This window comes from Capra hircus, chromosome 11 (assembly GCF_001704415.2).
Source record: "Capra hircus breed San Clemente chromosome 11, ASM170441v1, whole genome shotgun sequence".
NCBI lineage: Eukaryota > Metazoa > Chordata > Mammalia > Artiodactyla > Bovidae > Capra > Capra hircus.
In genome coordinates this window covers 30,418,051-30,443,471 of record NC_030818.1, presented here as the reverse complement: position 1 = coordinate 30,443,471, position 25,421 = coordinate 30,418,051, and the positions used below count along the sequence as shown (strand labels likewise).

The 25,421-nt window shown below is 45.2% G+C and overlaps 1 protein-coding gene across 2 annotated transcripts in view; it reads right to left on the bottom strand.

The window, feature by feature from the left end:
- STON1 (stonin 1) overlaps positions 1 to 25,421 on the bottom strand; it is a 59,179-nt gene that overhangs the window by 23,903 nt on the left and 9,855 nt on the right. The window contains exon 2 of one of the 2 annotated variants that reach the window (XM_018055209.1): positions 3,685 to 3,846. The exons of the other annotated variant lie outside the window; for it this stretch is intronic. The gene's annotated coding sequence lies outside the window, so the exon portion shown is untranslated. The remainder of the gene's footprint in view (positions 1 to 3,684; positions 3,847 to 25,421) is intronic. 2 annotated transcript variants of the gene reach the window in all.

Genomic DNA, 25,421 nt, shown 5'->3' with positions numbered 1-25,421 from the left:
CATATATGGTCAAATGATCCTCTTTAAGGGTGCCAAGATAATACAATGGGAAAAGAATCGTCTCTTTAACAAATTGTGTGGAGAAAACTGGATATCCACAGGAAAAAAATTGATCCTTGTCCAAGCAAAAAGAAAGCTCCTTGTTGGACCCCTATCCTACACCATATAGGAAATAAACTAAAAACGAATGAAAGACCTAAACACAAGACCCTGAAACTATAAAACTCCTGGAAGAAAATATAGGGGAAAAGCCTCATGACATTGGTCTCGGTAATGATTTCTTGCATATGACACCAAAAAGACAGAAAATAAAAGTGAAAACAGACAAGTGAGACCACATCACACTAAAAAGCTTCTGTACAACAAAACAAACAATCACCATAGTGAAAAGGTTAATATATGGAACGGGAGAAAATATTTGCAATCTTATATGTGATAAGGAGTTTTATATCCAAAACATGTGAGGAACTCCTCCAACTTGATAGCAAAAAACAAACTAGTAATCAAATTTAAAAATGGGCAACATACTTCAATAGATACTTCTTCAAACAAGATATATAAATGGACAACAGGTATATAAAAGGTACCCAACATCACTAAATAACCAGGGAGAGCCAAATCAAAGCCACAGTAAGATCACCTTACACTTGTTAGGATGGCCATTACCAAAACAAAAAAAAAAAATAGCAGATGACAAAAACCCACACACAAAACACACAAAAAACAACAAATGTTGGCAAGGATGTGGAGAAGTTAGAACCCCTGTGCATTTTTGGTGGATTGTAAAATGCAAAACAGAAGTTCTCAAAATTAAAAAAAAAACAAAAAACAAAACTACCATATGATCCAGCAATCTTACTTCTGTGTATTTATTCAAAAGAATTGAAAATGGGACCTCAGGTATACGCACTCCCACATTCATTACAGCATATTCACAATAGAGGTGATAACCTAAATGTCCATCATCTGATGAATGGATTTTAAAAGTGTGGCATATGCTTACAATGGAATATTATTCAGCCTTAAGAAGAAAGGAAATTCAGACATATGCTATGGCATGGATGAGCCTTAAGGATATAATGTTGAGTGAAACAGGCCAATCACAAAAATACACACATTGTATGATTCCACTTATGTGAGGCATCTCAGTTAGTAATAGGAAGGAGAATGGTGGTTACCAGGGGCACCAGGGAGAGGAAAAAGGGGTGTTTCTGATCAATGGGTACAGAATTTTAGTCATTCAAGATGAACACATTCTAGAGATCTGTTGTACAACAACGTGCAATAGTTAACAATACTGTACTGTACACTTCGATTTTTGATAAAAGATTTTAAATGTTAAGCTTTTAACTGTGATTTTAAAAACTGCAACACCTTTGAATTCAGAAAGTCTTTATCTGAATGACTCCTATGTAGTTAGACCTTGTCAATGCTGTAGAAAATATAGGAGAATATAAAAACCCAATTTATAATGAACTATAACCCACTGACAGCTCCAAAGGTTTATAGTTTACAGCACTTTCAAATTCACAGTCTCATTTATCAAAACAACCTTGGGAGGTATATATCATTATTCCCATTTCATAGTTGAGATTACTTGGATTTAGAGTCATTGCCTGAAGTCACCCAACTGGTAAGAGACAGAAGTAGGATTTTTTTTTAATAATAGACTTATTGACATATAATTCACACACATAAAATGACAATTCAATGATGTTTTATTCAGCGATATCCAGAATTGTGCAACTATCTAATTCCAGAGCATTCTTATCACTTTAAAAATAACCTATGAGCAATCACTCCCCATTCTCCTCCTCCCCCAGGCCCTGGCAATCCACTTTCTTTTCCTATGAATTTGCCTAGTCTGGACAGTTCATCTAAATAGAAGCTACAGCATGTGGCCTTTTGTGTCTGGCTTCTTTCACTCTGCATAATGTTTTCATTCAAAGTTCATCCATGTCATGGCATGTATCAGAACTTCATTCCTTTTTGTAGATGAATAATAGTTCATCATAAGAATATCCCACATTTTGTTTATCCACTTATCGGTTGAGGGACGTTTGGTTTGCTTCTATTTTTTGGCTACTATAAATAATCCTGCTATGAACATTTGTGTAGCTTTAGTGTGATCATTTCTCTTGGGTATATACCTAAACTTGGAAAGAATCAGAATTTGAAGTCGGGTCACCTCATCCTGATCTAGTACAGCAAAAATTATTGAAAGTATTCTAATGGTATCAGAGGAGAGAGGCATATAGGCCCCAGCATGGAACTAGGGGCTGGGTACCCAGATGCTGGTCACTGCTCTGCCACTCACAAACTGTGTGTTAAGCCACTCCAGACATTCAGTGATTAGAAAAGAATAATCTATGAGGTCATTTCCAACTCTACAATAATTCTATGGTGGTTGACATCCAACTAAATTTTTTTTTAAGCAGAAGTTGTGTTACCACTGGGATTTTTGACCAAACTTCCAAACTGACAGAAAATAAAACTCCACAAGATCTACTGATATGAAAATTCAAAATCTGTTGGAATAAAGCCCATGAGAAAGGCACATTTTTCTCCTCCCAGTCTGCTTCCTCATCTCTCCTTGTGGATAATGAAGGCTCAACCAATGCAATCATCCAAGCTTGGAAAAGAGCCAACACAAAGAGAGGAAGGGCCTGGGGCTCCAGTGGGGACAGGCCCGCTCAGTGTTGTCATTTGCTAAATCTACACACTCTCCAGGGCACAGAAACACCCAGTGAGCAGCAGCCCAGGCCAGCTGGCGCTCTCTGGAGAGCATTCACTGTCACTGGCCTTGGGCTAAAGTTGCCGTACAGCACTTTCTCTCCGAAGCACAAACAGTGGTGTTTCCATGGGATGCAGCCAGGAGGCTCAGACGGAGGAAATCAGCAACAATATTTCTTGATTCATCCCATCCCATGTTCTTCAGAAGGAATCCAGCCAAAATAATTCTTCATATAGGGTGAGAGATTGGGTAAATATTTGCTTTAGTTGGGTTTATTAGAAATAAAAAGAACACCAAGAGAAAAAATAGCTCAGCTTCAGACTGAATCCTATTTCTAACCTACACCAAACATTTCACTTCATCCATTTTCCACTGGGAGCTTCCACAAATTGAAAGTGGTACTGGTTTCATCAGAGTTTTTGCTTATTATGGTGGGTGGGGGCTGGGGGTGGGGAGTGACTTCCATAAGCTAAATAAAGAAATCAGTCTCATTACTTTTTAAGTGACCCTTGAACTTCTTATAACCACATCTTACCAAAAAATCTACCTTGAAGGCAAAATCTACTCAAAGTGCTCTCTTTGCCCTATGTAGGATTCTTCCACAAGGAGGAACTCAGCAAATATACTGTAAGTTTAATTCAACCAAACAGAACTGTGCCCAACAGGAACCCAAACTTCCGTCCCTGTTGAAAAGACAGCACTCAGATGGGCTCGGAGGTGAGACTCCGGCTCCCTGTGGTCCAGGACAGGTTTGCTTCCCACCTGCTCCTCTTTCTCCTCTTCGGAATCCCTCCACATCCTTCCTTATCAGTCCTTTCTACCTGAATGGTTTTTGCTCAGTTCCTCTCTATATGACCTCATCTTTCTATTTCAGTCTCAAAGTTCTAGTTCTCCACCCCAGGCAGTCTTTCTAAAGTCAACAACTAGCCTGAATTCCATCCAGCACTTACCTTCTCTCCTGACCCGTCCCCACTCCCAGCAGGGAAAGGGGGCCACATCGTGTCCACGGCTCTGTCCAAGGCCCAAGGAGGGGTGAGAAAGCTCAGAGTTGAGAGATCTAGAATGTATCTTCTTGTAATCATCTGCAACTTCTCCCCATCTACTTCAAGGCACTGGAATCCAAAAGTATTCAAGTAATAACACCAATTTAACCTCAGCATTTTTTTTTCCTGACTTGCAAATGGAATAGGATCTAAATCTACGTCTCCAGGAGGGTCCAAGTTCTCCCACTCCAGAGCCCTTTCAAGGGCAACATCTCAGCATCTCAGTGAAGGAGAAGGAAGCCTGGTATGCTGCAGTCCGTGGGGTCGCAAAGAGTCGGACATGACTGAGCAACTGAATGACAAAAAGTAATCGCTTTACAAAGTTGTGTTAGTTCTGCTGTACAACCAAGTGCACAGCTACACGTAAACATGTGAATCAGCTCTACGCAGACTCCCTCCCTCCTGAATCCCCCTCCTATCCCGCCCCTCTGCCCCCTAGGTCGTCACAGAGCACCATGCTGAGTTCCCTGTGCTGCAGCTCCCCACTAGCCGTCTGTCTCACACAGGGTAGTGTATGTGTGTCAACTCTACTCTCCCGATTCGTCCTGCACTCCCCTTCCCACCACGCCCACATACCTACTCTGAGTCTCTATTCCTGTCCTTCTAGTAGAAAAATGGTACAACATCTCATTTAAACTTTACAACAATCCCAAGACGACCAAAGCATTGGACAGCCTTCTCCAAAGCCAAGATCTGGTTAGTGGAGAGCTGGGAACCCAGGACTCTGTGCACCAAGTCCCAGCTGCCTTCCTCTGAAGCAGATTCCCCTGGTTTGACTGCCTGGCTTTCTCCTCAGCATTCCATCCCACCCTACACACCCTAATCCTTTCAGAGATCTGTTTTTCAGCCAATCCGGATTATCCTGTGTTAGGACCAAACTGAAGCCAGGACAGGCTCGAAGGGGCAGGCCCGCAGGCAGTGTAGCTACATCAATCAGAAAAAAATCCCGTAGCCCCCACGCCAGACCCGAGCCAATCGAGATAGGGATGTGAGGTTTAAAAGTCCCGCATGTGCATATGGTTTAACCAATCGGCTATGCTGTTACAGAAACAAAGAACCGTCTGTATAAAAGTATAGGTGATTGAGAACTCGGGGCCCTTGTTCCACTCCACTGCGTTGGATGAAACTTGGGCCCTGGCTCGAGCTAGCAATAAATTCCCTTTTTGCGTTTGCATTGCTGTGGATGTCTTATTCTCCCAGTTTTGGGGACTCGGACTCTGGGCATAACACCTGAAACTCCTAGAAGACAATTCCAATCAAACTTCAGCAAACAGGGTAAGACACCAAGACTCCATACAAGGCATAGATAAAAAAGGAAAATGCATCATGGTGAAAATTTCTAGAAGTCAGTCTCTGAGGTTTAAAGGTTTCCAGGGGGGCATGTTTGCTTCCTCTTAAGATTATTAGTGAAGTGAAGTGAAGTGAAGTCGCTCAGTCATGTCCAACTCTTTGCGACCCCGTGGACTATAGCCCACCAGGCTCCTCCATCCATGGGATTTTCCAGGCAAGAGTACCGGAGTGGGGTGCCAATGCCTTCTCCAGACTTAGCGACTAAACCACCAAAAAATTATACATATATATATAATATTACCATTTTTTTAGAAAAGGAAAACAAGGCTCAGAGAGGTTAAGCTACTTGCCTAAAGTCACCCAGCCAGAAGAGGCAGACCTGAACTGTGACCTGGGCTGTCTGATTCCAAAGTCCATGCCTAATAGCATCCACCAGCCCAGAGATCCAAGGACTTGCCAGTGTCACCCTGTCACCCTTCACTAAGGAGACAGTTTCAGGTCAGGAGCTACCACTTCCTGGAGCCTGGAACTCTCTGACCTGAAGGATGCCGTTCTCACCTGAGAAGAGCCTGTTTCTCCACAAAGTGCATCCCAAGCGACTGCCCTGGGATGTCAGGCTGTGGGAAAGACAAACTCTGAGACAGCTGTTCTAAACAAAAATAGCTGAGGAGCAATTTGGGTCAAATCTGAGAGCAGCTTTCACAACTCACTCTGCTCTACTTCCGGTCCCTTTTTGACTGCCTCAACTGGACATCCCACTCTTGGTGATGAAAACTGTTCAGACTTGCTGCCCAACACATACACTGAGGTCCACGCTCTCCTCTGGTGACCATCTTGGCACACTAAGTCCCCGCATTCATCCCTCCTCTCATGCCAGCCCCAACCCCTCTAGTCTCAAGGGTCTACTTCTGTGTTCTTGCCTGTTTTCCTTTGCTTTTCTTCAGAAACTATTGAAGTCAAGTGTAAATACAAACTTCTACCTTTCACCGCAGATGGTCAAACAAAAATCAGATTAGTGCCACCTGGTTACTGAATCAGCATTCCAGGGGGTATGCAGCTGTACCCTCTGTCGCCATGTCAGTGGGTCACCTGTGAAGACCACCACCCTCTAGGACTATCTCTAGGGTCTGGCTTCTCTGTCTATGCCAGGTGCTGAAGAGGTATCCAGCAGAGCTCAGGGAAGCGATGCTAGCACCTAGCAGTAGCCTCCTGCGCTCAGCCCCGCCCAAGCTGTCCTAGTCAGGCTGACTCCTACTCAATCCCCATGAACACACCAGGACCCTAAGCAATGCCCTCGCCTCTGCAGGGGGTTGAATCTAGTCCTTTATGCCAGTGACTTCTTTGCTCTACAGCAATGCTGCATAATCAACAGAAAGAATGTCTTCATGTCAATTTCTGTGTGGTTCCATTGGCTGCCTCCCAAATAAGGAATTCTTCCATTTTCCACAATGCCTGACTCCCCAACTGCAATAATGGAACCAGGCTGGAGCTGTGTTTGAAATGAAACAATCTCCCTCTTGTTTTGTGTGGCTGGAGGTCTGCAATCTAGTTACCCTCTTTGCACTGGGGATTTACATCCCAGAAACAAAGCCAAAATCAGGGACAGCCCAGGGTGCAAAATGCATCTGTGAAGAATCTCTTTAAAAGTGTTTAAGAAAGAATTTAACAGAATTAAATTCTGTTCTTAGAAGAATTTTCTATGAAAATGTTTACACGCTGAGCTTAAGTCACAGGAAAGGTGTCCACTGCATGTATTGAATATATTACTAGTACATATGTTCTGCAGCCCATAATATTTAATCACAAACACATGCGGCATTTAGTTCAGCTGTGTGACAGGAAATACCATTTGTAAAATATTAAACTGTAGCAATATGTGTCTGTGTCTTTCAATATTATCCATGCTGGTTCCCTTTCTACATGTGGATGGTGGTTGTAAGGTTAAAACCTAAAAACCTGGGACCCACAACCCAAGACTCAGTCACTCTGTACAAACAGTTCTCAACTAGAGGGATTTACTTTTCCAAGGCACATGGGGCTTTGTCTGAAGACATCTTTGGTCTTTACAACTAGAGAATGGGCAGGGGCTGCTGTCATTTAGCGAGGAGACGCTGTTAAACAGAGGAGACGCTGTTCAACAGATCCTCTAATGCACAGGACAGCCCCAAAGCAAAGAATGATCCAGCCCAATGTATCAACAGCACCAAGGATGCGAAATCCTGCCCTGTACTGAGGTCAGAGAGCTGAGTGTGGTGAGCAGGGTATCTACTCTCCCACATTTGTCTACCTTATGGACAGTGAATCGGGGCTTCAGCTCGGGGATCTGCCTGAGGCAGCACAACTAGAAAACAGTGCTGTCAGAACTGAACCCTGTGCTGGGCTCTAAATCTCCTGCTCTTTTACTACACCACACTGTCTACCAGAGCAGGAATCAGGATTTACAACAGCCAAGACACTGAAGCAACCTAAGTATCTACTGGCAGATAAACAGATAAAGATATGGTACACACTCCTGGTGGCTCAGACGGTAAAGCGTCTGTCTACAATGCGGGAGACCCGGGTTTAAGCCCTGGGTTGGGAAGATCCCCTGGAGAAGGAAATGGCAATCCACTCCAGTACTATTGCCTGGAAAATCCCATGGACAGAGGAGCCTGGTAGGCTACAGTCTATGGGGTCGCAAAGAGTCGGTCACGACTGAGAGACTTCACTCACATGGTATGTACACACAATGCAATACTACTCAGCCTAAAAAGAGAAATGCTATGCCATTTGCAGCACCATGGATGGACCTGCTGCTGCTGCTGCTGCTAAGTCGCTTCAGTCGTGTCCGACTCTGTACGACCCCAGAGATGGCAGCCCACCAGGCTCCCCCGTCTCTGGGATTCTCCAGGCAAGAACACTGGAGTGGGTTGCCATTTCCTTCTCCAATGCATGAAAGTGAAAGTGAAAGTGAAGTCTCTCAGTTGTGTCCGACTCTTAGCGACCCCACAGACTGCAGCCCACCAGGCTCCTCCATCCATGGGATTTTCCAGGCAAGAGTACTGGAGTGGGGTGCCATTGCCTTCTCCAATCATATGACACCACTTATATGTATAATCTAAAAAATGACACAAATGAATTTATTTACAAAACAGAAATAGACTTACAGACATAGGAAACAAACTTACAGTTATCAAAGGGAGAATGGGGAAGAAAAGGACAAATTAGGAGTTTGAGAGTAGTAGACATAAACTACTATATATAAAATAAACAACAAGGCTCTACTTCATAGCACACGGAACTATATTCAATATCTTTCAATAAACTATAACAACAAAGAAAAATAACAGTGATATACACTCATTTCAAAAAATAAAACAATACAAAAATGCATAAAGAAAAGTTAATCCTTTTCCATTTATTTCCACTCCACTATTATAATTCAGTGAAAAGCATAATATGTATTTTTCCACACTGTTTCCATGTTCATACAAATATAAACACACATACATATACACATATGGAAGTTTCATTTTAAAACCATGCTATACATGCTTGCTTTTTAAAATATCTGCTTAGTAGCATATTGTGGGAAATCCCCTGGCAGTCAGTTAGGACTCTGTGCTTTTACTGTCCAAGGCCCAGGTTCGATCCCTGGTTTGAGAACCAAGATCTCACAAGATGTGCAGTACAGTAAAAACAAAACAAAACATATTCCTCTAGTTCAATAAATATAGATCTAACTAAAAAAAAGAAAAACAGGAGAGAGGGCGATAAAGGGACATTTTAAAAGAAGACTTGACAGGACTTGGACAGCAAATGTGACCTAGAAAACGGGAATGGGGAAGTCTGACAGCGAGAAGTAGAGACACAGGAGAGGCCAGAAGAGGAGCCGGGTTGCACACAGTGGTGAGGCCTGATGCAGATCCAAAAGGAAACACCAAGCAAGGAGCTAGAAACCCGGACAGTTCCTGGAGAGAAAACAGGGGCCAGACGTGTAGAACTGAGGGTCTTTCTTGGACAGACGAGAGCTGAATGCCGGAGAGAAAGGGAGAGGCCACGGGGTGCCCGAGGCTGAGGACTGGGTCCACCTTATTGGAAGAAGAAAATAAAAGGAAAAAGGAAGATACACCCAAAAGGCAAAAAAGCAGGAGGTGCAGGGACCCCAAAGGCAGAAAGTGTGTCCTCATGGGTCCCTTGAAGAGCTGCAGGAGGCAGGACAATAGAGACAATCTCTGCATTTGGTGACTAGATCAAGGGTGACGGGGTGGGGCTGAGGCCAGGCTGCCAGTTCGGAAGCAAGGGGAGCATGAATGCTGGGGGCCCGTGGGCAGAGGCTGCGCTCTCTCTTGGCCACCTTCCCCATCTCAGTTCCTGGGTTTCTGCGGGCTGTGTTGTTTCCCTGGTGGACTGACTCCTGGCAGCCTGCCTCTTCATACCCTACCTACCTCCTGAGCTCAGGAGCACAAAAAGGCCCAGGGCCTCCCACTCTAGGAAAAATCCAGCCCACCCCTGGTCATGGGGAGGCGGCAGACAAGTGAGCCTTCGAGCCTCTGAGGGCCTGCAAACAAGGCCTGCTTTCAGGGCTGCCTTCTGGTATTTATATGTCCGTAGGTCCCCAGTGGGAAGAGCCAGGCTTATGAGCAAGGGTATTATCTTCATAGGGGCCACCAGGGCAGGGCTGGGTGTGGGACCCCATGGTTATTAGATGGCCCCTCCGGGTTTGGATTCTGAGTTCTGAAAAAGACGTGGGCTAAAGTTAGCTGCAGGGGGCCTGGCTCAGATCACACATCTTAAACATGCAAATCTCCTCCTTCCCCTCTTCCCTGCAGGCTCAGTGGACCTCCTGAAGATAAGCAGAAAGTCCTGGAAGTTTAAAGAGCTACAAAGAAGATCTCTCTCTGATATTCAGTATTTAGTGGTGGAAAAACCAAAGTCAACCGCTTTGCTATGAAACTTGGTCAAGTAATTTATCTTAATTACCAGGTAATTGCTTTTTTAGTGTTTTGAAAGGAGGCAGGAGCTAAATCGCCCAGAAAGGCTATTTAGTGCTTTTAAATGTGATTCCTCCCCACACACTCATCTCACTGCATTCAGACTGGAATCATCTTTATGAGAAGTAAAGAACCATCATCTACCAAAACTGATGCAGGATCTTGATCCTTGGATGCTGGGCTTTGGGGAGCATCTGCCAAATGTTCTGGTACAAATTCTCGTCCCACACATCCCCTGCTCATTCATTCAGCTAAGAGGGTAATGGGCCTTCTGAGTGCTGGATCCTGGGAGACGCACCCTGCATTCCACAGGTTAAGACCTGAGTCCCTGGTCATCTGGTTGGGAAAGAAAGGTTTAGGAGTTAAGAGAGATTATAAATCCCAGTCCTGCCACTGACTTCTGCGTGACCTCGAGCCTCAGTGACATTGATCATCAGCTCCCCTAGGTCTAAAACAGGGATAATAACAGTTAACTTTTACGGTTTGTTAGGGGCTGTATCCACCCCAAATTCATTCCTAAACCCCAGGACCTCCAAATGTGACTGTATTTGGAGACAGGGCCTTTACAAAGGTGACTAAGTTAAAGTTAGGGTTAAACCCTGGGGCAATCTGAATGGTGTCCTTTAAAGAAAAGATTAGGACTTGGACTACCCAGGTGATCCAGTGGTTGGGAAACTGCCTGCCAATGCAGGGGACATGGTTTGATCACTGGTCCAGGAAGATTCTGCATGCCTTGGGGCAATTAAGCCTGTGAGCCACAGCTACTGAGCCCCCATGACCTAGTGCCCCTGTTCTGAAATGAAAGAGGCCACTGCAATAAGAAGCCCATGTACCACAACTGTAGAGTAGCCCCTGATCATTGAAACTAGAGAAAGCCCATGCACAGCAAGGAAGATCCAGCACAGCTCAAAGTAAACAAGCAAAATTTTTTAAAGATTTTTTTAAAGGAGAGATTAGGATACATGACACCAGAAATTCAAACACACAAAGAAAAAGTCATGTGAGGACACAGAGAGACATTAACCATCCACAAGCCAAGGAGAGGAGCCTCGGACGAAACCCAACCTGCAGACCCCTTGACCTTTGACTTCCAACCTCTGGAACTATGGGAAATACCTTTCTGTTGTTGGTGCCACCCGGCTGTATAGTATTCTGTTATGGCAGGTGGAACAAACCAAGACAGGGTTCTTGCACATACTAAATAAAGTAACATCTCTATAATGGTAGGTGCATGGGGGAAAAACGTTAAGTAGAGGCTGTTATTACTACAGACTCCTGCTCCTAATGTAACCTGTGGTGACTCCTCACAACAGACCACCCCCCCATGTTCTCTGTCTCTTGTCTGTACAAAGGCTATACTCTCCCAGGCCTCCCCAGAGTCACAAAAGACCGGTTCAAGAATTAATGACTGAGAAAATGTGAATATGTACTGATGAATGTAGCAGTTGGGGAAGGAGAACTAGTAACATTTTAAACAGTATATCAGTCACATGGCAGTCACAGAATCTCTAGTTCCTCCCTGAAGTACCTAGATAACTGTACCTGATGCACACTTCCTGAGTTGTTTTACAGATGCTAAAACCCCTACCAAATGGAAGAAGTAACTACTTGATGACCATGGGTACATGGTCCCCAGAGAGCCCCTACAGAGCCTGAGGATTGATAATGGGAACCCCTGTGAACTGTCCTAATACTTCACCCCATCCACCAAAGAGAGGACTGTGCAAGAGCTGATTACGCATCTTAGGACTTCTTCCCCTCACCCTGCAACTGAAAAATGCTTCCCTGCCACCCACCAGGGCGTTCAGGCCTTTAGAGCAGGAGCCACCCTGTTCTCGTTGTATGGCCCTTTCAATAAACCTTTCTCCGCTCCAGATTCTAATATTTCGGTTTACCCGGCTTCACTGTGCATTGGGCACATAAACTGGGGTTCAACAACACTAAGGTGCTTATAACCTGGAAGGAAAGACCAGAGAAAGCCACTTCAAATAACAGGCAGCATCTGTTCACCCTCCTGCATTAACGTGGACCAGGAGGGTCGGAGAAGAAAGAGGCTTCCCTCGGAGGGGGCATCTGCTTAGGCAGAGATGTGGGGTGGCAGATCAGACAGCGGTGATCATACCCTTCTGCCCACGTGTCTGTGTATTTGGGTCTCATGCCAGCTGACACCAGCAAAAGAGAATTTCTCCCGCCTGACTGCATTCACTCCACCACGCAGACAGAAAATCCAGTTACATACACCCCTGATCATCACTATGGCAGGTCTCCTCTCTGGCCACCCAAACTGGGCCACAAGCCATGGAGAGGACCTCAGAGGTGATCAGGGCTGTGTGTGTTCTCCAAATCAAACGCATTTTGGTTTATCCATGGCTAGTCTGAGGCTGTTACTGACCACGAAGCTCACCTGGCAATGCGCACATCAGTGGGAATACAGAGGCAGGAAGAACTGACTGACAGAGGGCAAAGGATGTTTGCTTCAACTCTCGCAACTGCTGGGAATTCCTTAAATGTACATGTGTATAAATATACAAAACTTGAGCAATTCTAAGAACCGGAGGAGATTTTTAAAAATCATTTGGTAAGGTCCTGTTTACAAACCAAACATAGAAGATCACCAATTACCTTGGCTCTTAGTCTCAAACGCAGATATCATACACAAAAACAATATTTGTGTCTCTTAAGTCCACAGGGAGTATATGCAAAATATTCGTGAATCTTAGCACATTACAAAGGCCATTAAATGCTTAATGAAGAATTTTGCCCCTTGAGCAAAGCATGATCAGAAATGTGTAAGTGGCTGTGAACTAATGGATTTACCAACTGAGACTTTAAGCAATGGGAGTTGGCTTATATCTAAACTTAAGGATCTCTAACCTAAGGCAGTTGAGCTTCTAGCAGAGTGACTGCCTTCATTCTGACTTTGAGTCTTCATTTAAATAAGTAACTTATTTAACTTATATGCAGAGTACATCATGTGAAATGCTGGACTGGATGAAGCACAAGCTGGAATCAAGATTGCCGGGAGAAATATCAATAACCTCAGATATGCAGATGACACCACCCTTATGGCAGAAAGTAGAGAAGAACTAAAGAGCCTCTTGATGAAAGTGAAACAGGAGAGTGAAAAAGTTGGCTTAATACTCAACATTCAGAAAACTAAGATCATGGCATCTGGTCCCATCACTTTATGGCAAATAGATGGGAAAACAATGAAAACAGTGACAGACTTTATTTGGGTGGGGGCTCCAAAATCACTGCAGATGGTGACTGCAGCCATGAAATTAAAAGATGCTTGCTCTTTGGAAGAAAAGTTATGACCAACCTAGCCAGCATGTTAGAAAGCAGAGACATTACTTTGCCAACAATGGTCCATCTAGTCAAAGCTATGGTTTTTCCAGTAGTTATGTATGGATGTGAGAGTTGGACAATAAAGAAAGCTGAGTGCTGAAGAACTGATGCTTTTGAACTGTGGTGCTGAAGAAGACCCTTGAGAGTCCCTTGGACAGCAAGGAGATTCAACCAGTCCATTCTAAAGGAAATTAGTCTTGAATATTCATTGGAAGCACTGATGCTGAAGCTGAAACTCCAATACTTTGGCCACCTGATGTGAGAACTGACTCATTAGAAAAGACCCTGATGCTGGGAAAGATTAAAGGTGGGAAGAGAAGGAGACGACAAAGGATGAGATGGTTGGATGGCATCGCCAACTCAATGGACATGAGTTTGTGTAAACTCTGGGAGTTGGTGATGGACAGGGAGGCCTGGCATGCTGCAGTCCATGGGGTTGCAAAGAGTTGAACATGACTAAGTGACTGAACCGAACTGAACTTCCAGCCTCCTCACAAAGTGTCCCAAGTGTCCCTGCAGAGACCTGCCCGGTAAAGTCCACATGCTCCAGTCAGAACCAGCCAGCAAGGGGCTCACCCAGCCTCTATGATGCTGGTTCTCCAATGGATATTACCACCTCTGTTCTCCTGTATACCCACCTCTCCACCAGACCTTTGTACAACTGCTCACAGTCCCCACAGCTGCTTGCCCAGCCTGGGAGCCAGGAGGCCACTGTTTGGGAGGCTCTGTTCAAGCTCTGCTCTTCTCTGCTCTGTAATTTAAAACAAGTCACTGCTAGCAAGTGGTTTCCAAGGGCCCTTTAAACTCTTAACAATCTACAAAGATGAATTCTCCTAAAAAGAGGTCCGCAGAGAAGTATGTGCCTCTCTACCAAGTATGTGTCTTCCTGCCAAAATGTCTTAGGACTCCTGCAACCACACTTCAGGCTGGAAGTTTTCCGAAAGTGGCCACAACAATGTCTCCCATCTAATGTCCTTCTGAAAGGTCACTCTGTCCCTCCCCCATTGGAAGGAGGGTTCTTTCCCCTCTCCCTGAATCTGGGTGGGTCTTTCACTCCTCTAACCAATTCCTTGTGGCAGAAGTGACACTGTGACAATTCTGGGCCTGCGCTGACCCAGAGGCTGCCATTTCCTGCTTGTTGGAGCCCTGAGGCACCACATAAGAATCCCAGGCTATGGAGGAGCCACACTGAGACACCATCTCAGACATCAGCCACTCGAGTTTTCAGTGATTCTAGCCCCAGTCACCAGCTGGCCACAACAACATGACAGATTCTAACCAGAACCACCCAGCTGAGCCCAGCCAACCCACAAACCAGAAGAGAGAACACTAAACTGTGGCTTTAAGCCTTTATTTTTTTTTATGTGGTAAGATACATACAGACATAAAATTAGCCCTTTTAATCATTTTTAAGTCTATAGTTCTACGGCATTAACTATATCCACATTGCTGAGCAACCACCATCCATCTACAGAATCTTTTCATCCTCACAAACTGAAACTCTGTACCCGTTAAACACTAACTCCCCATCCCCCCACCCCAGCCCCTGGCAACCACCATACTTTCTGCTTCTACGATTCTGATAACTCTATGTACCTCATATAGTGGAATCATACAATACTTGTCCTTGTGTCATGAAAGGTTTATTTCACTTAGCCTTATGCCTTCAAGGTTAACTCATGCTGAAGCATGTGCCAGAACTTCCTTTCAAAGGCTGAAAAACATTCCATTGTATATGTATACCGCATTCTGTTTATCCATTCATCCATCGATGAAAACCTCTATGCTTTAGAGTGGTTTTCTGCAACTATAGATAATTGGAGCAAGGATAGTGCAGCCCTAGGACAGCAGAGCACGGCTCCCAAGGAAGATGCTGAAACCTGAAGAATGTGGCAGAAACACAGAGCACCAGGACACTAACCCTTAGGGTAGGTGATTAGCCAGGAATCCAGACTGGCATTTCCAATAGCACTTGTCACCGCGGGCTGGTCATCTCATGGGGTCTCGATTTTAGGTGGGAGCAATCACAGGGTAAGGACTTGGCAGGATCTTATTTGGGGCTGGGTTCCTTGCCCTGACACAGGCTGATAGGCCAAATAAATGTTTCGTGAGTGAGTGAAGAATGTACCTGACGCTGAAGCCAGGTTCTGACTCATCCCAAAGTTTCTTATAGGTTCCTGTGGGGAAAGAAAGCACAGTAGAACAGCTGCTTCTAGGTGGAAAGGAAAGAGGGTGAGGAGGTGGGCAGGTGGGAAGATAGGACAGAAGGACCTTCTGACAAGGGGAAAATTCATAGCCAGGCCCCAGGCTTCCCAGGAAGCTGAGTCTCCATTGAAGCATCCACCCTGATCTAGGTAGCCTTACCAGGGGCTTCACCATCTGGAATCAGCCTTGCTCAGTTTGTTGTGCCCAATTTCCAGGGCTCAAGGCACCTTTACAGGAGCAGACACAGGACTTAGAGAAGCTCAGCTCATGCTCACAGTATAGGCCACAGGGGTAGGGATGGGGATGTAAGCTGTGAGCTGAGTTGCATATTCTGGCCCTGGGAGCTTGGGAGTAGTGACCTTCCTTTACTGTAGGAGGACCCAGATTGGTGGCACAGTGATCCCAGCCCACTCACCCACAACCACTTTACCAAGGAAAGCAGCCTATTCTTCCTGTACCATTTGGCCACTCAACTAGGGCGCCTGACACTAGGTCAGGATGAACTAGAATGTGAATGCTAATTCCAAATCTAAGAAGATGACTTGTACCTGACTTGAACAGGGAGCCATCCCTATAAATGCCCACATAAAGAGTTTAATTTAAAGGGCTCAAATTGCATTTCAACTTTGCATTTAGGTTTTCCAGCCTCTCAAGATAAAATGAAACCTTGGTTAATAACCACAAAGGTGTTTTTCTCTATTTCTCTTCAAAGCATACTAGAACTTTGAACATTAGGAACTGCTTATCATGCGCAAAGCAGTTCTAAGTACTGTACCAGTAACAGAACTCAAGAAAACACGGATTTGGGACTTGGCTCAGTTCCTAAGCAACTGTAGTGCTAAGTTACTTCAGTCACGTCCAACTCTGTACAACCCAATGGACTATAGCCCACCAGGCTCCTCTGTACATGAGGATTCTCCAGGCAAGAATACTGAAGTAAGTTGCCCTGCCCCCTTCCAGGGGACCTCCCCGACCCAGGGATCAAACCCACGTCTCTTGCATTGGCAGGTGGGTTCTTTACCACTAGTACCATCTGGGAAGCTCCAAGTCACTGTAGGAATTTGAGCAAACCAATGACCCTCTTTGGACCTCAGTTTCCATATCATGAACAGAGGAAAAGACTATGTATCCCCATAGTTTGTTTATGTGCATTAATAAAAATAAACATATGTGAGATATACAGAGATATATAGAAAAATATAGACACAAACACACACATATATGGGGTCTTCATAAGAAAAACCATAACTATGTAAGAGATTTACTTATGTTTAGTAGGTGCTTGCTGATACCTGCTGAATACATGGCAGAATAAGGCAAGGTTGCAACAAGACTCGCATATGGTGTAAGCAGATTTAGTCCTTCACACTTTGGAATCGCCAGTTAGTGCATTGACCAGATCCTAGAAAGCCACCTCTTTCCCTATGTCTCAACAACCGACACCCTAGCCTGCATGCTTCCTCCCAGCAGGCCTTATATTCTCCCAGTCCACTCGATGGACGTGGTCTGATCTCCAGGGCCAGAGCCTGCCCCTAGCCCCTTCCTCAGACCCCCGGGCCCAGATCTTACCTCCAAACATAGCATGAGGCTATTTCTTAAGCCAATTGAAAAACCCAGATCCCTAGGTTGCCACTGTGGTCTCTACTGCCTTTGGTACCAGATAGAAACAAATCACACCTTTTCCCTGATTTTCCAGAAGCATAAGCACAAGGAAAATTTGTGGACCAGGAACAAGGGTGTCTGCTCAGGGCCTCCTCCCCACATCTCCGGCCTGGACTCCGCCTGTGACCTTTACCTGCAAAGTAAGGCTCACAGGTGGCCTCCCACCTCAAGGGACTTTGAGAAGCATCACATACCTGAAAGCTTCTTTGAAAAAAATATGAAGCACTACACAAGCTCTTTGGCTCTGGCCATGCTTAGCTTATTTCAGTGTGTTTGCAGACTATGAGCCTCTAGAGGCCTGAGATTAGTCCCTGGGTAAATTTCTTTTGGTACAGTGACCACACACAGAGAGAGAAAAATCTGAAGCTCTTTGTGACTCCAGTGCTATTAGCAAATGCCGTGTGATCTCGGGACAGCGTCTGGGGCTGGGACAGAAGTCAGGAAGCCCAGTTCCAGTAAATTAAGCGCATCACTTAACCTCTCTGGGCATTTTCCCTCATATGCACAATGGTGCTGACAAGCCATCCACACTCCTATTCACCAGGGTACACCAGGAGGCCAAAGGACTGGAAAAGGAACGCACTGTACAAAGAGAAATGCCACAGCATACAGCAGGCGAGGGGAGCTGGGAAAGAAGAGGTGAGAGAGAAAGGGGAAACAAACCCCAGGAAGAGAAATGCCACAGCATACAGCAGGCGTGGGGAGCTGAGAAAGAAGAGGTGAGAGAGGAAGGGGAAACAAACCCCAGAAAGAGAAATGCCACAGCATACAGCAGGCGTGGGGAGCTGGGAAAGAAGAGGTGAGAGAGGAAGGGGAAACCAACCCCAGAAAGAGAAATGCCATAGCATACACCAGGCGTGGGGAGCTGGGAAAGAAGAGGTGAGAGAGGAAGGGGAAACCAACCCCAGAAAGAGAAATGCCATAGCATACAGCAGGCGAGGGGAGCTGGGAAAGAAGAGGTGAGAGGGGAGGGGAAACCAACCCCAGAAAGAGAAACGCCATAGCATACAGCAGGCGTGGGGAGCTGAGAAAGAAGAGGTGAGAGAGAAAGGGGAAACCAACCCCAGAAAGAGAAATGCCATAGCATACAGCAGGCGTGGGGAGCTGAGAAAGAAGAGGTGAGAGAGGAAGGAGAAACCAACCCCAGAAAGAGAAATGCCATAGCATACAGCAGGCGTGGGGAGCTGAGAAAGAAGAGGTGAGAGAGGAAGGGGAAACCAACCCCAGAAAGAGAAATGCCATAGCATACAGCAGGCGTGGGGAGCTGAGAAAGAAGAGGTGAGAGAGGAAGGGGAAACCAACCCCAGAAAGAGAAATGCCATAGCATACAGCAGGCGTGGGGAGCTGAGAAAGAAGAGGTGAGAGAGGAAGGGGAAACAAACCCCAGAAAGAGAAAGCATCTGGGGCGAAACGTGAGGCTCTTGAGATGGCAAGGATGGAGTCCCCTGGAAGAGCCCAGTAAAGAAAGTTTCCCCCAAGCCTGAGATGAGAAGGTTGACCACAGAGACATCTGAAATGCACCTCTGGGTGGAAGGAAATGAAGTCTGTGCATCGTTTGAGGTGGTACAGGATACACCAGAAGCCGAGGCTCGCTGCTGCTCACTCGTACAGCTCAACACAGAGCGAAAAGGTAGATGAGAACTTAAGAGGCCTCCTACCTTTTATAACTGTGGAGTGTCACCAGAGAGGTCCCGGCCAGGCCACATCCTGGCACAGGAGGTCCCATCCAGGGTGCTCATTTTAAGGAGGACATTCAAAAATGATCAGCCCAAAGGCTGGTCATCCACTAATAGGGATAGGGTGTGCTGAGACCAGGTCACAAAAAGAAAGGCTATGAAATCTGAAAGTGTCTCCCTAAATAAGACCTGGGGAAGACACAAAAAGTGAAGAGCTCTTAGAATCAGAAAAAAAAAAACAAAAACCTTTAAACATCTTCTAGTCCAATCTTCAGAAAAGAGAAATCTCTAGTACCACATCTCTGCTGAGGAATTATGCAGCTGCTGTGGAAACTTGCAGTAATGGAGACCTTATTACTTTATAAGTGAGTTCATCACATTATCATTTGGACAGAATTAAACTCTTCTCTCTCCTATTAACTCTAAATTAACCTCCTCCTGGCTTCCATCGATGCTCTAAGAGGGACACAGACTAAGTTTAAATACTTCTTCACCTACTCATTCTTCAAACAACTGAAGACAGCTGGTCTTGATGACCTGTACTAGGTTGTCCCATAGCCTCTCCAGCCAGGGGCACATTTTTAGCACACCCCTGAAAGCATGTCATTCAGCCCCTGTCAGTACTTCTTTCCTGGTTATCTCCAGCCAGCTGTGATCTCAGACTGCCATCGGACACTGACGGCTGCCCCTGCTTTGCTGAGGGCATCTCATCCCGGCCAGGAACACTAGCTCTGCAGTGGCTTTACAACTAGGTCTTTTCCTTCTGCACTGTTTGGGCAAACACTGGGCCACCTCGTGGTCTCAGCTCCCTACCCAGTACCCGGGGCTTGTCATGAACATGTTCCATAATAAGGCCCAAAAAATGTGAGTCCCAAATTCATGCCACTTAATGGAAAGCAACTGGTCATTTGATTTAAGGCCTTCTGATAAAGACTGAATCTAGAATGTTCAATCGGCATTAAGTATCTTTTCTAACAACTCATTTGACAGATGAGGAAATACAGGCCCAACAAGGCAAAGTGATGCACTCATAGTCAAAAAGATGAACATGAACTCTCATCTTTGGTTTTCCAGGCCTACGTTCTTTCTACTGCAATTGAGAGGAAGTGAGGCCACAGTGCAGCTCAGAGTACATTTTGGAGCACATTTTCCGTAATGTGTATCTGCATTCATTCTTTCTTTGATTCAACAGACATTTGCTGAGCACCTATGATGTACTCTGTAAATATCCCAGTAAGATCTGAAGTAAGCTTCCATAGGGCTTTACATCTCAGTGTGTGTGTGTACACAATGTGTGTATGTGAATGAGTTAATTCTTTCATGCATGCACGTATTCACTCAACAATATGATAACTAAGCACCCTTAACACTATGCTGCGCACTGGTGCAAGGGAAACAGTCACAGTACATTACCCCAGGGCAGTCTCTGTCCAGCAGGGACAATTCTCAAATGTCTTGTCAACGTGATAAAGCCCAGTACGGGGTGCTGCGGTATTTAATTAAGCCAGACGCTTCATTAAGACTGGTGCAGAGATGGTGGCAGTGTCCATAACTGTGGCAGGAGGAATAAGGCTGCTGGTACTGGTAGTTTGAAAAGGCCTTAGGAAGTGTGGGGCTTCTGAACTGGGTCTTGAAGGAGGCTATGAATTGATCAGGCAGAACAGAACAGAGAGAGGTGAGGGTGTGTGCAAAGACGGAGAGGCGGGAGAGAACCTCATCCCACAGGTAGGTGGGCATGGCTGGTGTCAGGAGTTAATGTGGGAGATGGCACAAACAGGCAGGCAGGTGAGTAAGTACAAAAGCCCCACTGCATCCTACTAAGGAGCTTGATTCTATCTTAAAGGCAACAGGATTCAGTGAAAGAATTTAGAGAAAATAAACAGCATCAGGTAAGAATTTAGAAAGAAAGTTCTGACAGTGGAGGATGGACTGGAAGGTGTTGGGGCCAGAGACAGGGAAACCAGACAGGAAGCTACTGGCAGAAATCCAGGTCGAACCTGAGGGTTCTTGCCTACACATACATAATTTTAAAGGCTGAAACATTAGAAGAGAGAAGAGACTATTTTCATGTACATCTCTCCTGGCCACCAAAACTTTGCAGAACCACAGCACCTTCATCATTCTCCATAATGACGTGTTGGCCCCAGAAGAGTGGTGTCAGCCACAGCATCACCACCAATCCTGGTGTGTAGGAGCCTCCAAGAGAAGTTATGGCTGCATGCATGAGCCACATCTACCAAAAGGGGGTGGGGATGGACCAGCCCTAAACAGAGTCAAGTCAGGGTCCTAGAAGGAAGAGTCGGTCAGGTTAGAGGAATGCAACAAATCAGAAACAAGACAAACAAAAGTTTCAAGAGGGAAGGGGTTAAAGGAACCAGTTCTCCATGGGAACCGGGAATGAAGAACACAGAGGAGGAAATCAATACGAGAGCCAGCAGCACCTGTCTCATCCGGTCTCTGCAGGCAGGATGCAGTTCGGGGAGCCCACTTAGCACCCTGTGGGAATCTGGGAAAGGTGTCCCCTCTTTTTAGACCAACAAGAAGGCCACAAGCAGCGGCGCCTGCAGCCCCGTTCCCACCCTCAGCTGGTGAGAGCCTGCATGTGCACAGATGGGCACGCTGAACAGATAAGCAGGAACATCTGGGTGGAGAAGGGATCGTGTGAGGACGAGGCAGATCTCAACAAGCTGGGAGCTGTTTGAGTAGCTAAACCCCATCACGTGCAGTATAGAGCCATCCTCACTGTGAGTTTAGAGTCAAAGATGAACGAGAAGAGGAAGGTGAAAAACCTAAATAATTTCCTTCCTTATGAGGGAAAAAGATGCTCATCTAGGCAAGTCTGAGCCTTCTTGGAGTTGGAAGATTCTAAGATGATCACCAAGTTCCTGTGCTAAGTCACTTCAGTTGTGTCTGACTTTGTGCGACCCCATGGACTACATGTAGCCTACCAGGCTCCTCTGTCCATGGAATTCTCCAGGCAAGGATACTGGAGTGGGTTGCCATTTCTTTCTCCAGAGGATCTTCCCAACCAGGGGATAGAACTTGGGTCTCTTATATCTCCTGCATTGGCAGGCTGGTTCTTTACCACTAGCGCCACCTGGGAAGTCCTAGGAACACAGTTCCTAGAAAAGTCCAATTGCTATTCCCCATGACCTCGGAAAATTTTTCTGAAAATCAGAACACCGGACCATCCTGTGCTACTTAGAAAGACCCCAACTAGTCACCTCCCAGTGAAGCCACGACGAGCAGCAGCACCGGTGATTTTCACAAATTGATGGGGCTCTGCTTTAAGCCGCAGACTAGCAACAGGCCTGGAGCTGCACTAGTAGGGGTTCTCAGCTGTGACGATTTGAGATTAAAACATTTCTCTCTGTTTGCATTAATGCTAAACTGAGGCCAACAAAAACAGCGTTTGTCACATCAGTTACCATCTTCCACAGCCTCCAAGTTGGCCCTGAATGTTAGTTACCATAAGCTAGTGGGAAAAAGCCTTCAGAGGGGTGAACAGAGGCCAATATGTCAGCTCCAACTCTGAATTTCTGGGCCACGGCTGTTTTAAATTAGATTCTCAGTGCCGCTTTCACCAGAGTTTTGGCTTAGCTCTGCAATGGAAAAGTTATTTTTGTGCTCTGAGCCACAGATATTTATATGGAAGCATATTCATAATTCCAACTATGTTGTTTTCATGATGCTCTTTTCTTCTACTTAAAAACAATCATAGCTATCATGATTATTATTTCTGATAAGACACATAAAAAAGCTCTGGGCCAAATACAGATTCCACAGAACCCAGATAAATGATTGTTGCAAACAGGCAACAATCATTTATAAGATTTTATATCGTATAAAATCCTTAAGAAATAAATTTGGTTTGTCTATACACTATGATTGGAGAAGGCAATGGCACCCCACTCCAGTACTCTTGCCTGGAAAATCCTATGGACGGAGGAGTCTGGTAAGCTGCAGTCCATGGGGTCGCTAAGAGTTAGAGACAACTGAGCGACTTCACTTTCACTTTTTACTTTCAAGCGTTGGAGAAGGAAATGGCAACCCACTCCAGTGTTCTTGCCTGGAGAATCCCAGGGACGGGGGAGCCTGGTGGGCTGCCGTCTATGGGGTCACACAGCGTCAGACACGATTGAAGCGACTTAGCAGCAGCAGCAGCAGCAGCATACACAATGATGGCCGCCTTCTTTGTCAGTTCCCTATGCCTACCTCCTCCTCAGTCACTCAGGGCCTTCATGATCTCTCTTGGGAAAACCTAGTCCCAGAAGGAGTTCTGATATTTATTCCTTAGGTATGCTCTCTGAAGTCCTTGCATTTAAAATGTTATATTCAAAAACGAAATGAAAGGTTTTTATCTCTTTAAAGAACAGGAACACCAACAAGTAAAGGAAAGAGATATTTCTGGTTAAGAGGGGCACAGGTCTTAGGTAGTAACATAGTTATTCTATAAAAAGGTTGATCTAGGACTTCCCTGGTGGTCCAGTGGCTTAGACTCTGTGTTCTCAAGGCAGGCTTTGATGCCTGGTTAGGGAACCAGATCCCACGTGCAGCACAACTAAAGACCCTGCATGCCACAATGAAGATGGAAGATCCTACATGCCACAACTAAGATCCACTGCAGGCAAATAAACGAATAAATAATTTTTTTAAAAAACCCAACCCCATTCCCTGCTACCCTACATAAATGTATATATATTCTTAAGTTGGTCTACAGGTTGGGCTATGAAGATGCAATACAGATGCAGAATAAAAATGGTGGAAATTCATCCAAGAGAAATCTAAACTGATTACCAAGAAAACACAATATATTAAGAGATGTACCCATGGTCTCTCCCTGGAGGTCTCTCTGATCGGAACTACTGAAGCACAATCCTGGTTCGGTAGAACCAGTTCAGAAGGGAGATCATGGGAGGAGACTAACACGTGTGAGTATTAACATATCCCAAGGACTTGGTCCATATTATTTCTTGTTTATCTCACTTCATCTTCAGAACCACCTTTTCAGGTAGGGTTTATTATCACTGTTTTATGGAAAAGGAAACTTTGTCTCAGAGAAGTTAATTTGCCCAAAGCAAATTACTTTAGATAAGTTACTTAACATCTATGGTCTGAATGTTTGGGTGTCTGAATGTTTGGAATACCAAAGCACCTGACCTGCCTCTTGAGAAACCCGTATGCAGGTCAGGAAGCAACAGTTAGAACTGGACATGGAACAACAGACTGGTTCCAAATAGGAAAAGGAGTACGTCAAGGCTGTATACTGTCACCCTGCTTATTTAACTTCTATGCAGAGTACACCATGAGAAACGCTGGGCTGGAAGAAGCACAAGCTGGAATCAAGACTGCCGGGAGAAATATCAATAACCTCCGATATGCAGATGACACCACCCTTATGGCACAAAGTGAAGAGGAACTCAAAAGCTTCTTGATGAAAGTGAAAGCGGAGTGAAAAAATTGGCTTAAAGCTCAACATTCAAAAAGCAAAGATCATGGCATCTGGTCCCATCACTTCATGGCAAATAGATGGGGAAACAGTGGAAACAGTGTCAGACTTTATGTTTTTGGGCTCCAAAATCAGTGCAGATAGTGACTGCAGCCATGAAATTAAAAGACACTTACTCCTTGGAAGGGAAGTTATGACCAACCTAGATAGCATATTCAAAAGCAGAGACATTACTTTGCCAACAAAGGCCCGTCTAGTCAAGGCTATGGTTTTCCAGTGGTCATGTATGGATGTGAGAGTTGGACTGTGAAGAAAGCTGAGCGCCGAAGAATTGATGCTTTTGAACTGTGGTGTTGGAGAAGACTCTTGAGAGTCCCTTGGACTGCAAGGAGATCCAACCAATCCATTCTGAAGGAGATCAGCCCTGGGATTTCCTTGGAGGGAATGATGCTGAAGATGAAGCTCCAGTACTTTGGCCACCTCATGCAAAGAGTTGACTCACTGGAAAAGACTCTGATGCTGGGAGTGATTGGGGGCAGGAGGAAAAGGGGACGACAGAGGATGAGATGGCTGGATGGAATCACGGACTCAATGGATGTGAGTCTGAGTGAACTCCGGGAGTTGGTTTTGGACAGGGAGGCCTGGCATGCTGCGATTCATGGGGTCGCAAAGAGTCAGACACGACTGAGTGACTGAAATGAACTGAACTGAACATTCATGTCAAAACCCTAACCTCCAAGATGATGATATTAGGAGGTGGGGCCTTTGGGAGGTGTTTAGGTCACCAAAGTGGAGTCCTCATGATGAGGATTCTTATAAAAGAAGTCCTAGAGAGCAAGCTCACCCTTTCTACTATGTGATCACATAGACAGAGGTTGGCTGTCTGCAAATTAACAATATTGAGTTTCAGGTGTACAGCAGAGCTACTCAGCCATACATACATATCTATCCATTTTCCCCCACCTCCCCTCCCATCCTTGTTGGTTATTCATTTTAAATATAGCAGTAATCTATTTTCTTAATATAGTAATATTTGTTGTT